Genomic DNA, 18,054 nt, shown 5'->3' with positions numbered 1-18,054 from the left:
CTCTGAAAAAGAAGGAGATCTGAACAGGCTTTCATCTGGTTAACGATGGAGCTTCTATATGTATGTATAGACATCTGGAGATCAAGGGTCTATAAGCAAATCTGGTAAATAATCCAGTCCTTATTGGGGGAAAATAAAAAAGAAGAAGAAGACTTGCAAGCAATTACATAGCAACTTATGCTTGGATCATACAAGAACTTCCAAAGTGAACACAGATGTTACTTCCCAGCTGAGAAAGCAAGCAACTCCACCTGTGTTGAAATCCAGTGTTGTAGCAGGCAGGATTAAGCAGTGGGTGTAAGAAAATGAATGGCCATCCTTCATAGCAAAGAAACTAGAGATGGGAAATAGATCTTTCAGCTACCAATTTCTAAGGCCAGGCAAATGCAAATTTCATACTAACCAGTGCAACTAGTAAATCCCCTCCTACATAATGTAAGAGTTAGAAAAAAGAAGAAGTAATTTTTTTTTAAATTTGATCTTAGTATGTAATATGGCTCAGATATCTTTCTCAGCTCCAATATTTCAGGATACATGAGAAAGTAACCAGGTTATAATTACACTCACTGACTTGGATTCCCCAGTTGGAAGGACAAGATGTGAGGTTTTTGCTGTATGCGCTTTGGCTCTCTATGATGTAAGAGATATGATCTCAGAAGTAATCGCCTTCACCTAAGCTGTTCATCTCGTGTTCTTCATAGTTTACGAAGAAGATTCATGGATCCCGGGGTATGAAGATGTCTCTTCTAAGAAAAGATGAACAGTGCCCAAGAAGTGCCCTTTTTTTTTACACCTTAAAGGAAGATTAGATTGGTGAGGTCAGATGAACTCAAATCTTCTGCGGAGGTTTAAATTTGGGTAAGATAAATCAATGTGCTCAGCTCTAACTGCAATAAGCTGGGACAGCCTTTTGCTCAAGCCTATGACTAGATGCATAGTCAACTATCTGAAAAGAGCATGTCGGATATTTTTGTGCCACAATGCTCAGATATGATGCAATGCAATGTTGGTCAGTACAATATAATTACAAGATAATACATTAAAACAAGTAGCAGCAGTAAACAATAAGTATCACCTATTTACAAAATAGAAGATCTCCAAATGATGTGTATATATAACTGATGGTATTATCAATAAACGTTGAAAAACGGAAACTTTCTCAACCATCTTACTTATTAATTTAGAATCCCTATTTTCAAACAAATATATACGGTCCAAAAACTTTCTCAGCTCTATGGACATGCTATGATCGTGCTTTGCCACCAGATGGCGAAGGCACAAACCTGAGTGTGTAAAAATGTGTATTCACTGGTGCTGATGTTTTCTGGTAAGTTGAAGATGGCTATTTTATTTGTTGGATTTTCTTTAGCCATAGTAGGGCACTATATTTTAAAAAACTTTTCTGAAAATTGTCATAATTCTCCTGCACAAGTTAATTATGAAAAGTCATACCAGGGGACATCCATAGGTAAAGGAGGAAGTGACACAATCCAGTATTATAGCTGGGGAGGCAGCACAAGTATTTGGGGAAGCAGAGTAAAGGGAAGACAAGAGGATTTTCTTCTGTGAGGTGAATTGAATAACTGTGAAACTTCCGCCTTGCAGTAATTACGTTACTGTGCTCCTTCAGCAAATTATCCATTATGAACGTATTAATTAAGTCACCAAATAACGTCAAAAGTTCAATATCTGGCAACAAGAGAAATACAGGGAGTTACATTATCTGTTTGTGTTAGAGTAAGTGACTCTTAGGATTCAGTTCATCTCGCCTAAATTCAGGCATCCTACTGAAGGACCTCGTGCTGGTGCCTGGGTGGTTGGAGATTTCTCGGTAGAGATAAAAGGGAGAAATTAGGGAGGGTTGTGGGTGAAAACGCTCATGTCATCTACCAGGAAGCACCTAAAAGCTTTGTCTGAATCTAATCTAGTCATCTAAACCCCCTCTGGACTCAACGGAGAGAGATAGGCAGTTCCTGGAGATGATTCAACCAACCCTAAGGAAGAAGCGCTCTGTGAAGATGCTAACTTCTTTCTCTCTGATGAACACAGAGGAAGCCTGATTAGCTTTAAATAGGTCACTTGCATACAGCTAAAGCTCAGCAAGGAAGTCTTCCCGTATGTTTTCCCCAAGTGTTTCACACCTATGAGCATTTGAAAGAGTAATCATGGAGCCTGGCCTCCTGCATTGCTGTGGTATGGAAATATGGTGTGATGGCATGGTGCAGAACTGCAGGCTGGGAGGGTAAGGCTGGTGGATTTCCAGGGCAGGATTTTTTTGCTTGTTTTTTTACACATGCACGTGCAATTTCACACATGCTTTCTCCATGTCATGTTGATTAGGTTCAGTGCATCCCAGATTTTGGGATGTGCATAGTTTACTGTGCACATAAAGACAGTCAGAACAGCACACGGTGCAGCTCAGTGTGATATTTCAGAGAATGTGAAATGCATCTCCTGGACAGAGCTGTGCAGTAGATCCAGACCCATCATGGATCTTGAGCACATGCCACATGTCTATACAGCAGATGGGATTCATCTCCCCGCAGTTAAGCTATTTAAAAGTTAGGTGACTGAATCTAATCTAGTTGTCTAAGGCGCCTTTGTAGTAAAGGAAGGAGACAGGCCATTCAAGAAGATAATTCATCATCTCTCTCTTGCAAACTCATCTTACAGGGACGTGGGACATTTTCCATTGCCACTCATTTCCTGCTGGTATTTTAAATGCTATCTTAAATTTGCCCTCACTCCCACACCTGCAGAAAGAGAAGGAAGGTCAGAAGCAGTGGGGGAGTCATTGATATTCCTGGTGGAGGCTGCTCTCCAAGGATCTCCCATCTTTGGCAAACAGTGTTTCTCTTCAATGGTGAATTCCTACTTCTCTAATCTTCCTTTTGCATGAGAGAGCAATGTTGAAACACTAAAACGTCTTCTGGGTCAATTATGCTAAATTTCAATTGAGAAAAATCAAAATGCTTCACTTTGATCATTTTGAATCATTTAATTTCAATAAAGAAATTATTAGATATTTCAGAATGTATACCATAGACATTGCAATACAGTCATATAATATGTAATAACAGAGTGTATTTCAAATTAAATGAAACCAGACAAGAAAGTAGGTTTGAAAAATGCTTTGGAAACTGGAAGTGCTGCTCCATCTCAAATGTAACAATGGATCAAAGTCAAACTATACCAGCTGACTAGCTGGGCAGTTGGTTTAAAAGGAAGTGCTAAAAACATGGGAATAGAAGCACTTACAGAGATGATTTGTTTATTTATTTATTTATTTATTTATTTATTTTTCCTTGGGAGATGTTGTGCTGGAAGCAGGAAGGGGACCTGTGGGAAGATGGAGGCACTGTTGGATCGTGGAGGAATACCGGGGCTATTAAGGTAGTGGGAATTCTGCATGTGTGTCCATCACATGCAGCTCTAAGCACACGAGGTTTATCAGCTGGAACTAACTGAGTATGTAATTACCTCACAGGAACAGCTTTTGCGAAAGAGGTCTTCAGATATGCATGGGGGTGAGGGCAGACTGAAATAGCAGCAGGTGGCTATGGCCCAAAAGTGAAGGGGCTCAGCTGGACTTCAGGGAGAAATAACAGAATGGTGGAAACAGTGAATTTAGGAGCAGAGTTAGCCAGCTACAAACGAGGGACATGTCTGCAGAGGATGCGCAAATGACTTTTTTGCAATTTCTGATCGCCTCACAGCCTGTCTTTGCTTGAAACAAGGTAAACCCTGGCCTCAGCTCAGTTCTGCCATTACGAGCATTCACAGTCTGTGTCGTTACCTGTGGAAGCTAGGTTGAGTGCCAGTCTGGACTTCCAGCTGCTTGAGCTTATCTAGGTAATGCCCTAAACTGCGCTTCTCACGCTCGCTTCTGTCACTTGCTCCAATTACTCATTTCTTCTCCTCCTGCTAGGCTGAGCCATGTCTCCTTTTAGTCCTCTCCTCCCTTCCTTTGCCTTCCCTCCATCCAGAGTCAGCGTCCTCACGCACAACCTAACCAGGCCACCACAGCGGGACCATTCTTTCCCCAAACAGCCCCTGGAGTCTTCCTCAGCTGAGTCCCTTGCTCCAGGAGTTCAGCCAGACCTTGGCACTTACTTCACAGACCCCCTCGGTGTTGGCTGTAGCCTGTGCGGCCACCAACACATCCAGGTTCCCCCACCCCCTGGACTCTACCTTCTTCAGCCATGGCCTTGCAACAGCAGCCAGCTTATCCTCAGTGCTGAGTTCTTCAGTTTGAAAGGCATTGCACTATAAAAAGGTTAGAGCTCATGATCATGGGTGGGGGCAAGTGGTATGTCTGCACGGTCTGACATTGTGTGAAAATAGTCTGGGATGCCAAAGGTCTTTGCAGGACAGGGGACTGAACTCTCTATTTCCAAGTCTGTAGGTAGCAGCCCTCACTTGGGTCTGTGAGTTGACACATATGGCGGAGGTGGGCTGGAGGTATTCTTGATCTTTGATCTCATAGGGAACATGGCAGTGGAAAATAGGATTTGGGATCCTTAATGGAACTATGGCGTGCTTGTCGGGTAGGGTTTAGGATAAGAGTTGCACTGGCAGACTTGAAGGGCTGGCTGACAGGCTTCTCGGCAGTTGAATTTTGTTGCCAAACCCGAAAGGAGGCCACAGAGTTGTGCAGGGACAGCCCTTAAGAGCTGGAATTCACTACCCGCTGCTAAGGACACAGAAAAAAACAAGGACACAATTGCCAGTTTGGGGAGGGGGCTGTTCTTCCTTCCCTGCCCCACTCCTTCAGTGACCACCTCCATTTATGCCCCACTGAAATTTTCCAGGATTCTGCTCTGTTGGGGTCTTGGCAATTTTGCTGTCATTACTTAGAAACGCACTTTTTCAGTTAATTTTAGAATAAAGAACATTCTGAGGGAGCCTAGCAGGGAGGATGGAGCCCACCTGCAATGTGAGCTGCAGGGAGGGATTATTCCCTTGCAACAGAACTACCTCAGAGCATCTTGTCTCTATGTCTGAAACACAAATGGCCATGAAAGAAAAAAGGATCGTTCTCAGCCCCATGTCTAAATGCAGCAGCTAAGTCTGTAGTTGGCCTGGGCTCGTAACGAGCATCCTTAGTTGGACAGCTCAAGACCTGACAAAGCTCATTAATCCCACTATTAGTCAAAATCAGATTGCTTTGATCACATTACTCCAGGAACATAGTCCTGGTGTGGAGGCCAGAGTGCACGGTGCTCGCAATCTGCCACAGTCACTGCCCCTGTGGGCACCTGCTGTGGAGGTTCGAGCTGGGGCCATGGGGCAGGAGGTCTCTGTGTTGGGCTCTGTGGGGCACCGGGACAGAGCTGGGGCCTTGGGGCAGTGAGTGGCAGCTGGGGCCATGGGGCAGGAGGACTCGGTGTTGGGCTCTGTGGGGCACCGGGACAGAGCTGGGGCCTTGGGGCAGTCAGTGGCAGCTGGGGCCATGGGCCAGGAGATCTGGGCTGGGGCTGTGGGGCAGGGGGAAAGAGATGGCCGGGGCTCCACGGGGGCAGGGGCCGCGTCTCCCCGGGCTGAGCCATGGTGCCCCACAGCAGCCCTGCTCCCAGCATGCCGTGGGGATGCCCCAAGGCATGCTGGGAGGGTGGCTGCCGCCAGCCCAGACCTGGTGTGGCAGAGCCGAGGTGCTGGCACCCTGAGGGCGCTGCCTTCCTGCCAGCTTAAAGCCATGGGCTCTATGCAGCCAGTGCGTCGCTGTCTGCTTTCCGGGGGCGTGCAGCCGTGTGCCTTGCAACCTCCTCGATCGCCTCCTTGGCGCACTCCAGGCTCCTTTGTGCGACCTTAGATCCCTTCTCCATGCATGCGCTGATGCTCTGGTCCCCTCACACCTGCTAAAGTCTCCTCCAGTCCTCTCCCTGCATCCTCAGGTTCCTTCTGTTTCCCTCCGTGAGCACCTGAGCCCCCTGCTTTCCCCGCCCGCAGCACTCTCCTCCCTTCCATTTCCCCCAAGGCTTCCTCTGATCCCCTCCGTTGCTCGCCACGCGCACCCTCAGCCCCTCCATTCCCTTCCCTCTGTGCTCCCGTCCCCTCCATTCACCTCCCGGCATGCTTGCATCCCCTCCCTTTCCCCCACTCACACTCACTTCCCCTCTCCAGCTTCTCTCTTCTGCAGTCAGTGCTGCTGCCAAAGGCACCGTGCCCCTTCCACAGACCTCTGCAGCTGTACAGTTGGGGCGCGGGGGTCAGTAGGAACTCAGCTCTGCTCCCACTGTCTCGCTCACTCCATTGCTTCCTTTGAGGCTCCCTCAGATTTGCAGGGCAGAAAATAATGTGCAGGGGATGCCTTTCAGGCACTCGGTGTAAAGCCACTCTGCTTTCCATGCAGCCATCTCAGCTATCTGTTCTGCTTCTGCAAGGGGTCTCTCAGCCTGCAGTGCTTACCAGGCAGGTGAGAAAGCAAAGACCTCAGGCATCGTTTCCTTCCGAAGAGGCCAGAGGGCCGGCCGCTCCTCGGACCACCCTCAGGGCAGACTGAGAAGTAACCAGAGAGGGTCACCAGAATGTACTGCGTGCAGGCACTATTCCCGTGCCTCGTTCGGGTGTGTGATACTGCGTTGTCACGCTGTAGATGGGAAGCTGCTCTCAGTCTCCTCCACTGGGAACCCAAGTGGTGGGATGGCACTGCGAGTGTTGCAGGCTCCATCTGAGCATCACATTTTTCTTCTGCAAAACGAGTGACTTTCGAATGGAAATGGGCTTTTGGGGCTCCAATGATAATCTCCACCTGGCGCCACCCTTCTTTTGGTTTTGCCCTGTTAGGATCACATCTTCAAAACCCCCCCCAATTAGAACTCACCCCGAGACCAGGATTCACAGACGTCATCTCTAATGCAGAGAGAATTTAGTGCCAAGGGAGAGAAATGACCTTTCCAATAAGCGCTTTTTTTTTTTCTTGATTTTGCCAGGCTTTGACACTGTTTGGAGGCATTCATGGTGGATTTGCCTTAATACAGTTTTCAGGGTGAGAGAGCAAACCCCTCTGCTCCTTCGCTAGGCCATGCCATCTCCATGCCTGTGGCCTAGGGAAGCAACAGCTAGGAGTTGGCCCTTCCTCCCCAGAGGCTGAGAGAGTGCAGTCACAGTCTTCCTCTTTATTCATTCACTAGCTCATTTAGGCCTTCCTTCCCGAGCAGAGCCTCTCCTTGCCAGCAGTTGTAGCCCCGCAACCCTGATCTGGGGACATTGCGGGAGTGGCACGCCTGAGGTGAGCCCCAGCCTGGGGGACCCCTCCTGTGGCTGCCCGTGCCCCCTGTTGTCCTTGGGGAGTGGGCAGTGAGGTGCGGGCAGCTCCCTAAAGTGCCCCAGGCAGCTCCCCTTGCCCTTGCAGGGCCCACCTTGGCAACACCTGGGGGGTCAAGGAGTCCCTGCAGCCCCTCTGTGACATGGCCTGGGGCATCACGCAGTGCATCGCAGCAACAGCTGCGCCCTCCCCATATGGCCCTGGGAGCCTGAGCTGAGCCCAGGCGCTTGGGGCTGCTCTCACCACAGCTCTGCCCTGCCCTGCTCTGCTCTGGAGCAGCTGCTGTGCAGCGAGCAGGAGAAGGCCAGAGGAGGTGGTGGGACAGTGCGAGACGCTGTTTGGTGACCTTCCCAGCAGGTCGTTGGAGAGGAGCGTTTCTTCCTGCCACAAGAGCTCTTTGGACTAACTCGGTAGGCTGGGAATTCCCTCTGTGCCCCTAGGGAAGTCCTCGGTGCTGCTGGGAATTGCTGCCTGCGGGAGCCCTCCATAATATGGCACTGTCAGGGCTGCAGAACTTGCATGTTTAGGATCTTTGCTCCCCGGCAGTGCGTCCAGCCCCGTGTTACTAGTCCCTTGTCAGCTGCGGTCATAGGACCTTTGGTCCTCGCTCCAATAACTCTTTCCTCCTTTGCTGCTGTCACACCTGTGGTCCTTGGCACTGTGGAGCCAACCTGGTTTGACAGGAGTGTTTTGGAGGTGGGCAGTCATGGCTACTGGAGTCTTTGAGCACTGGGAAGGTGCATGAGAGGAGCACTTGTAAAGGTGCTTCATGTCTGAAGAATTTGCAGACGGCTCCTGTGTATTTCCCTGTTGCTGCTGTCTTCAGTTTTGGATCATCTTTCCAACCAGACCTTCCAACTTCTGCCCCTCATGTCTGTGGGCTCAGTAATTTACGTATTCTCTTGTGAACCAAACGCTTGCTTCACTCACAGGAGATTTACCTTGTCCTCTTCAGCAATTTTCTTTGCCTGAGAAACTTCTGCAAAAGTAAAGAGCTTTACTTCTGTGCTTACAAAAGTTCATTTGTGGTTCATATGCTCTTTGAGTTCAGGTTCTGAGGAAGAATGGACCTCAGGCAGACTGAGCGAGTCCTTGCAGAAGTCAAAATGACTTTACCTTACTCCTTTTCGGTAAGTAATGGATTTCACACAGCACAGTGATGCCAGTGCACTTTTCGCTCAGCTGAGAAGAACTTCCTCCAAAGTGTACCACAGTCTAAAAGAACCTGTATCTTTGCTCCCTATAGGCACGCTATAGCGTGAGAGAAAGGAAGCCTGTTGTATGCTACCAAGCTCCACTGGAAAGTAGGTTATAGGCACAGCTTCTCGGAAGGGCTAATCTCTCGTGTAGAAGGGGGATAGAAGATGTTAAACGAAAATGTAGCTACGCACAGCGCAATCAGAAACTATGTCTAGGTTCTGTAATTGTAGGGCCATCAAAGGCCGGTGGACACCAAGAAGGGGAAGATGGCCAAGATGCTCACAAGGAGTATAACCTTCGGCGCAGGAATACTGTTGTCCAGTATCAAGAGCCTTTGGAATGTGGGTTACGCGCACAGTTTGTCAGAAGGGCTGATTCCTTGTGCTTAAGGGTGGGAGCTATAAGTTCTTGAATGAAAATGTGCATATGCAGAGACAAACAAGAAATGATGACTTGGTACTGTAATGACAGGGTCCTCAGAGGACGATGAAGAGCAGGAAGAGGATGACGGCGAAGATACTCCAAAGCCATCTAACCTGCGGCAAACTGCTGAAGACACTCAAGCCCCACTGGAAGGTAGGCTATATGCAGAGCCTCTCTGAAGGGCTAATTTCTTGTGCGGGAGTGGCATACAGGGTGTTGAATGGAAAGCTATACGCGCACAGACAAATAAGAAGTTCTCGCTAGGTTCTATAATCATAGGGGCAACACAAGAAGGTGAAGGCCGAGAAGGGGAAGATGACAAAGATCTCTGCAAGGAGTATAACCTTCGACCCAGGAAGACCATCACGTACTTCCAGCATCCACTGGAAAGTAGGTTCCATACACAGTTTCTTGGAAGAGCTGATTTCTTGTGGATAGTGGGCTAGAGGTTGCTAAATGAAAAGACGTATACCTCCCACCCAACCCCCCTCCCACACACACACACACACACACCTTTCATTTAAATTCCTTGCCTTCATTCTGCAGGTAAAACTCTCCCTTTGGGATCGAGATGCCTGTATCCTGCGCACACTGCAGTTCTTGGCCAGTGTGCATGCTCACTGCTGCTTTTCATTTCTTCAGGGCCATCTTCTCCTGACAGGCAAAGGGCTGCTCCGTCACAAAGCCCATGCTGCAGAAGAACAAACAGGTTGGTGTACGGATAGTGATAGTTCTCAGGGATCCATAGCGGTGCCACTCCCATCACTCAGTAATGCTTGAAAAGATTTTCCGATTGATGGCCGTGATGGGAAAATCGCAGCATTGTAGCTGGCACAGCTGGAGGGTCTAGAGAAAGCAAGGCTTTTCCTTTGGGAGAGAAGATAACTTTCATTAGCCCACAGCTTTTAAAAAGGCAGGATTTAGGGGTCAGCGATGAGATGATTGCGGATTGTCCTGGCTGAGATTGGGGATCTGCAATTCTTCTGTTCTGCACTTGAAGCCAGAATCCCCTTCCACAAATTGTCATTAGACGATTTCATTGTGCAGCATAAAAATGTCCACCTGCCTTTCTTCACGCTTGCATAGTGAACGCCAATCAAGACTAGGGAATATTTCATGGTTTGGGAAGTTTATGCCAGTGTATAAGCGCTTCTGCACTCACTTGCCAACATGAAAACCACAGCAATCCCGCTAACTGCATGTTCAGTTAGAAAGCCCCTTTCCCTTTCTCCTCCATTCACATCAGGTGTCTTCCCCAAAGCTCTGGGAAAGACGAATTCAAGGCAAAGCACGTGTATGGAAGGAAAAGCAGAACCACCCTGCCGGAAGCTGATCCAGTGCAAATCTAGAGTTCGGTAAGCAGTGGTAACTCATTGTGTCAGTGGGGACTTTTCCAGGGGTCATGAAAACCTTCCCTACTGGGCTGCCGACAGCTCCCGGGCTTTACACTTTCCTCTCAGGGAACTTCAAGATCGTCCTGAGCCTTTCCATAGGATAAATTTGGAGGAAGCCTTTTTTTTCCAGGTGGCAGCTTTCTCTGGCCTCTGACATGTCTTCTGTTGCATGTCTCTTTAGGTATGCTTTGATGGTGTGGGTGGTCTCTCTCACCACATTTCAGCCTTAAAGGAGATGGTCCTGTTCCCACTGCTTTACCCAGAATTCTTTCAGAGATTCCAAATCCGACCCCCCAGGTAACGGGCAGTGCATTCGAACTACAGAGCTAACTGCTGCAATATGCTTTTCAACATGAAAAGTATTCTTTTTTTTTTCTTTTTTTTTTGGAGGGGCAATATCTCAAGACGTAATGGTTAGCTTTATATATTCTTGGCCAACAAAGCTTGACTCACTGGATGTTGAAATATGACTTGAAATCCTTCCCTTTCCATACCTTTAAAAGTGTGCAAATCTTCAGATGCTTTGCTGCTTTGGTCACAGGAATTCCCTTTTCTGGCTGATGTTTTAAGGAGGGTGTGGAAACACAGAAGACCTTTTTTGGCCTCCCAGCTGAAGGCTTCCTCCCCAGTGCTTCCAACAAATTCTGGCAGGCACAGTCCAAGAGACTCCAACTGTGGCAGGGAGAAAGACAGGCTTTGCTCTCAAATCTGTCTAAGACGGGAAGTGTTCTGGTTAGGAGGGAAGGCCGCTTTGCTTTCACAACGGGGGCTGTCATGGGCACTTTTCCATGTTTTTGTTGTAGCTACGTACATCTCTTTTTTTCATGTTGCAGAGGCTGTCTGTTCTATGGCCCACCAGGCACTGGAAAGACACTGGTGGCTCGAGCGCTCGCAAATGAATGTAGGCAAGGAGACAAGAGAATAGCATTCTTCATGAGAAAAGGTGCCGACTGCCTCAGCCAATGGGTGGGAGAATCCGAGCGACAGCTGCGCTCATTATTTCGGCAGGTAAGGAGGAAATGCGCAGTAGGTTGGGTCAGAGTTGGACCTCTACTTTTCCGGGGTGGACGTCTTCCAGGAGGACTTGGCCTCTTGGGCAGTTTGGCAGTGTCTCCTGTTGAAAAGGGAACATCAGTGTTTCCTTTTCCTTGTGCTCTGCTGCTTTGCCTGAGGGGCTGGAAATCTTGCAGATGTTGGGTCCAGCACAGTGCCAGTGCCTTTGCAGCCATAATGTTTATCCTGCATGTGCTCGCTGCGTGGTGCTCTGTTTCACATACGTCAGTATGCCTGCATCTGTACTTCCCTTCCAGGCCTATGAGATGCGGCCTTCGATTATTTTCTTTGATGAGATCGACGGTCTCGCTCCTGTGCACTCCAGTCGCCAAGACCAGATTCACAGGTACTTCCTTTCGCTTCCATCTCCATGTCATCTGCTTCATCTCTAGGAAAAGAAGACCCACCTGCTTCCCTTTATAGGACACACACTCACACTCTGAACTCCTCGAGTACAATGACACAGAGCTTCATAGCAGTTTAAAGGCAGGAGTTGAAATCAGGTCACTAAGCTTGGTGTCCGGACAAGGTCTCTCTCGAGACCTTGCCTTGCTTTTTCTGTCTTACCATGAGTCCTTTTGCTAACAACAGCTCATCCAGAAAAGCTTCTCCTTTCTGAGCGACGTGACTTTGGAGAAAGTCGTGCCAAAGGTAACAACAGCTACTAACCCAGGGAATCCAAACAATATTTGTTTGGTAGTTCTATTGTCACAACGCTCCTGGCGCTTATGGATGGCTTAGACAGCAGAGGAGAGATCGTGGTCATTGGAGCCACCAACAGGCCAGACTCCCTGGATCCTGCTTCACGAAGGCCTGGACGCTTTGACAGGGAGTTCCTTTTCACCTTGCCAAACAAAGAGGTAAGGCTGTTTCGGCAACCTTCCTGCTACTGGCACAGAGCCTTGCTTGACAAGAAAACCGGCTTACCCCACAGCATCTCCGAGAGCGAGCAAGGAAACAAGTGGCATACGTGCTCCACACCTCCCGGTTCCCCACACAGAACTGGCAGGAAGGCTGCAAACAGGAGTTTCACTCCGCCTGGAGCACACGGACATTCTTCCTTGCCCAAGGGCTTGCTCTTTGCTTAGTTAGTGAGTCCACCTAGGCTCTTGCCTTCTGAGGTTGCCGCCTTGTTCTCAGTTCTCCAGTTGGGAAAGCCTCGGGGGAAAACTTGGGCTTGAGTGTGGCTGGGCTGGGAATCCTGGGAGCCGCCCAAAAGCATTTAGGGAGCTGACATTGTTACTGGTATTAGCAGGGAGCTCAGGCTCTTTTTCTTTCTTTCTTTTTTTTTCTGCCTACCCCAGATTCTTTTGTCTTTAGTTCGCATTTTGTGGGGAAAAGGAGAAAAAGGTTATTGGATTGAAGGCTAGGAAAAATGCGCAACACACTATACTGGACAGAAACAGGAAACACTTCACTGAAGCTCTGGCAAAGAGCAGCCATGAACATAGGCACAGCTTGACATTTGCTCGTTCAAGGACAGCAGCTGGAGTCAGAATTCTTGCTCCTACTACTGTACTTACTCTTCCTATCTACTTGAAAAGTACTGAGCTTTGAAAAGCAGGCAGTGTGTTACTAGAATGTAAACATTTCTTAACTTTAGCAGAGGAAGACAAGCAATTACGGGAATGTGACGGGGGGAGGGGGACTGCGCATTGCTTATTTTGTTTTTGAGAAAGAGGCTTAAGACAAACCACAGTGTGACCACCTGGTTTGTAGGCTCGAAAAGAGATTTTCAAGATCCACACCAGAGACTGGAGCCCTAAGGCCCTGGACGCACTGCTTGAGGAGCTTGCTGAAAAATGCGTCGGTAAGATGAAAAAACGCACCGAGTTCCTGCCTGTGCCTGGCTCCTGACAGCGTCTGAGCTTGTGCCAGGCAGTACCCAAGCTGCTTCTGTCTCCTTGCCTTCCCTTGCCTCTGAGAACATGGAAGGCTCTGGGGGGCGTCTTCCTCAGGAGCTAAGGTTGGCTCAGAGGCCTACTTCTGAAGCACAGGCTGTAGGGCGCTGGGCCTCCCGTAATGCAAGCTCCCCATCAGGGCACTGCTCTGCAGTGCAGGAACTCTTTTGCCATTGCCCATGAAACTCTTCCCCTTCGGGCCACATGCAAAGACTTTGAGAGTGTCCCTTTGCAAAGCCTGTCCTTGACTGCTTTCTGCTGCCTGAGACTGACATCCCTTTGGATTCTGCTCTTGTTGCTCAGGATACTGCGGGGCCGATATTCAAGCCCTCTGCGCTGAAGCTGCCCTCTGTGCTTTGCATCGACACTATCCGCAGATCTACACAAGCAGTCACAAGCTGCACATCGATGTTGCTGCCATTGAAATCACAGCAACAGATTTTCTTGTGGCTATGCAGAAGACTGCACCAGCTTCACAGAGGGCTGTGGCTTCCCCTGGACAACCACTGCCACCCCTTTCCAAGCCACTGCTTCAGAACACGCTACAGAGACTCCTAAAAGGCCTCCAGAGGGTATTTCGCCACGCAGCACTTGCACTCCAGCAGGACCAACAGCCAGGTAGGGCTTCACTGCCTTCACCGCCATAAAACTCTCCCAAAGCAAACACTGCTTGCTAGTTTGTGCAAGCAACAGAAACAAACCTTTCAGTCAGGATGAGGTGAAACTGAATGGTAGAGAGGGCAGAGCCGGGAACTCCTCCCACTTCACAGTACAGAACTCTATGTTCTCCACTCAAGCATCCAGTTTCCAAAGGCTGTCAGCATCATCTGTCCTGTTTGCAAGGAGAAAAGGAGCTTTCACCACTAGCAAAACATAGCTTGCGCAAATCGAGACACTTAGGAGAGCTCTGTAGAGACTGAAGGCTTTGGAAAATGGCATTCAGCGTATGCCCCGCAGACAAAGAAATACAAGGCCCCGGGTTTCAGCTCACATTTAGAAGCTGTCTTAGCACAAGACAGGGTTGCAGACTCTTCGGAAAAGTTAACAAGCGTCTTTTGCCTTCTCATGGTACCACTCATTTCTTAGAAAATGACTGCATGGACAGTGATGAGGAGTCACCTTCTGGTCTTGAAGATGAGCCGTTTCCTCCAAGGCCTGGCCAGCAAAAGCAAACCTTCCTTAACTGTAACAGGTAACTGCCCATGTCCTTTCATTGAAATTCTTCCGATTGCTGAGGCTTTCCAAGCTGTCGTGGCCGTTGCAAGTGGGAGGGGCGTTAGATGAGGGAGGACAGAAGAGTTAGTCCAGGGTGCTTTGGTATCAAAAACTGCAAGCAGGAAGCACGGAGATATAACTAGGTGCTACAGTTGTAGGAAAGCAAGTAGCTCCAGCCGATCATCAAGAAGGAGACAGCCTCCTTTTCCTCCACCAAAGACATCCACAGACAGTTAGGGCATGCTGATTTCACGCATGCTGTTCTTCAAGGATTCAAGGCCAAAGAAATGTGTTGTCTCTCCTCTTAGCTAAAGAAATGCAATGTGGGTTTGTGGAGTCACCTAGCTTCCCAGATTGGGAATGCAGGAGTGACTCAAGAAAATTGAGGAATGGCCGGCTAAAAGAGCATAATAAAAACCCTGCAAAAAAGGCTTCATTTGCGATCTTTAAGCCACTATGCTTACATTCATATTTTGATAGTGCAATGTGAAAGTAATTCAATCCCACAGTGGAGAAGTTAGCTTATGGGGTCCCAGCTGCATCAGTAATTTTTCTCACTCTCTCTTACTGTGCTGCTCAGGAAGGCTTCTGACCCACAGAACTTGGTCCAGTCTCTAGGCTCCTTGGCCTGAGCCAGAAAAGGTCCTGCAGTACTGGGAGGGCAAAAAAAGATTTAAAAAAAGGTGCTATTCACAGATGTATTCCATGATAACAGAGCAAAAACCACGAGAAAGTTGTATCTGTAGTCTAGGAGAGAGCACACAAGGGAAGATGAAACCATCTGAATGAAGGGATCTAATAAATATCCTCCAGTTCTATGGACTCACAGGAATGTTTTGCACTTTGTTAGATACAGCTAAGGCCTTTCAGAGCCCACGGCATTTCTTTTCCCACAAGGTTCTTCTGCTCTTTCCCGACCACCTTCTCCATTTCCAGTGGATCCCTTGCACCTAAATTTGACCAAGGCAGAGGCCTCAAAGCTGCTCAGTCAAGACATACTGAACATAAGAGCCTCACGGCCGGGGGGAAGAGATCCAGACCAGTGTGTGCTGGACAAAGAACGACACCTTGAACATTTGTGTCTTGACTGATCACTTCCTTTGCAAACTTCTTGTTTTGCAGTTACGCTCCTAGCAATGCTTGTTGCCAGCCAGCACGTCACAGGCCCAGGTTCTTAATCGCTGGAGAGCCCAGGTACGGGCAAAGTTCCCACTTGGGGGAGGGGGGAAGAAAAGGGTTTCTCTTCTCTCATCACACTGCAGGGAAGAGGCAAGAACACACTTGCTGGATTCGAGCGGTGTAGCAGTGGCCCCACGCTGATGTGGACCCTGCTGAAGGGCTGGGCCTGTTTTTTCAAGCACACTACCACTCGCACCGGGCGTGAGGCTCTGGGCGAGTTACCTGACATCTAAGCAGTTTGGAAATCAGGCAGAGATTCAGGCCTGCCTCTTGCTGTGGAGAGGCTGAAGGAACTGGGTCCAAGCAGCAATGTTACCTTATTCTTGGTGGCTTGTTTGGACGCTTTGTCTTTGTGCACTCCCGTTTTGCAGGCAATTTTGATTGATCCATTGTTGTTCAGCAGCAGCCTCTGCTACCCGCTTCAACAGTCTTCTCCAAACTTCCTTTTGACTAGTTGATCCGAGAAGCCCAGAGGACAGCACCGAGCATCCTTTCTATTCCACATATCCATGCCTGGTGGGAGGCTGCTGGACTCACCTTGAGAGCTATGCTCACAACATTGCTAGAGGGCATTCCAGCACATGCTCCAGGGCTGTTGCTCGCTACATCAGATGTTTGCCATGCAGATCTCCCGCCGAGGTATTTCTCTCACTGCCTTCCCGGCTTCTTTCAGTCTCATGTTAATTTATCACTCCATTAAGCACCCAAATACTGTGCTCTCCTAAGCCATTCAACACCGGCATTACTAGGGCACCCTGCTGGCATCTCTTCCCTCTGCAGTTGCCACAAGGCTTCAACATGAAGGGCAGCAAGGCAAGTAAATCCAAAACAGGCAACCTAGGAGATGCTCAGTGTCCTCCCTTGGAGCACTGGAACCTCGGGTCGCTTCACAGAGCTTTAATCCTAGAGGTGTTCCTTAAAGAAAATGCCCTAAATTGCCCTGCCGACCCACTGCAATCTCGCCTTTAAGGCCAAGAAGCAAACTTGTTCTAGTCTCTCCCTTATTCAAAGCATTCCTCAGCTTCACTGGAAAAGGAATTCATCTTTGTGGAGCAGAACACAAATTTGGGGGGGGGGGGGCTTACGGCTGCGCTGTCTTTTCTCCTCCCACCTCAGGTACGAGCTTTATTTTCTGAGCTTTACGGAGAAGTTTTCAATGTCCAGTCACCTAGCGAGGAGGAAGGGAGAAAGTTTTTCGAGGACTTGCTTGTCCAGCAAGCTGCTAAGCCTGCTGCACCACAAAAGAAAGCAGGTGAGCCTCTTCTACAAACACAGCGTTGCTACCTCTAGCTTAGCAGCCATTCGGCATTTGCTTTGGTAATAGATTTCCTGGCACGAAGGTTTACTCTGCTTGTGTCCACGTATCATCACTTGGCTAACCTTTTCTGGTTGACTGAAGCTTGTCAGGCACGGGAAGTCCTCCTGCCTGTGGCATCACCACCTGAGCCTCGACTGCTCACAGAGGAGGAGGAGAGGCAGCTCGAGGAGCAAGGGGACGAGACATGGCCAGCGGTGCCTGCAGAGTCCAGTACACCCCTCTCTACTGGCAAGTCCTTTCTTCCTTTTTTCTTTTTTTCTTTTTTCCTTTTTTGGATAAGGTGCCAATGACATTGATATCTTCCCTCTTGTCATGGCATACCTGGTTTTGGTGATGCCGGTGGCTTTATGCCAAAGGCATTCCATTTCCAAATTAGGTGCAGCACGTGAGGTCAGTCCCCAGGACAGTCACTCAACATGCTTATGAAATAAAGCCCAGCCACAGAGCTTGGCTCACACTGTAAAACACTGGCCTCGATGGCCCCGCAACGGCTAACTCCTCAAATGTAACATGTTGTTTAGAGCAGTTGCTGAACACTCCACAAGTTCGTATGGTAATAGGAAACAGTGAGGATCTTTCCTTTGCTTTTGCTTCCTTTTTCTCTTCCTCTCCCTCTTGCCTTCCTGCCCGCCACCCCCGCACCAAGTCATTGCCATCTGTCTGTGAGGCTTAGGCAACCTCTGCTTTTGGAACACAGGGGAAGGAGAGCTTGTCTCCAAAGACTTTTCTGCTTCTCACCTCTTTTACTTCCTGTGATGAGAGACGAAGCCACCTGAGCTTATGACCCTGCTTTGTGCTCATGCCTTCAGTCTACAGTCTGCTCTGTGCACAAAGTCTTCAAGGGCATTCTTTTATGCATGATATAGTCTATTAGTTCTTGTGCTTTTTAATTCTAATAACAATTGGACCCCCTTCACTTGCTGCCCTCTCTCCCTCAACACATGCATGTAGTGAGCCAGCACAATGGTACTTCAGTCCCTCTCACCATTTCCCTTGTGCACCAAGTAAGACGACGGTGCTAGATTGTGCAGACAGAACTGCTTAGCTAATGCTTTGGCTTGCTTTTTCTCCTATCTCTGTGCAGCTGCCTGCAGACAAAAGCGA

The sequence above is a fragment of the Apteryx mantelli genome, chromosome 4 (genome assembly GCF_036417845.1).
Source record: "Apteryx mantelli isolate bAptMan1 chromosome 4, bAptMan1.hap1, whole genome shotgun sequence".
Taxonomy (NCBI): Eukaryota; Metazoa; Chordata; class Aves; order Apterygiformes; family Apterygidae; genus Apteryx; species Apteryx mantelli.
The sequence above is the reverse complement of the archived record's forward strand: the minus strand, read 5'-3'. Positions refer to the sequence as shown.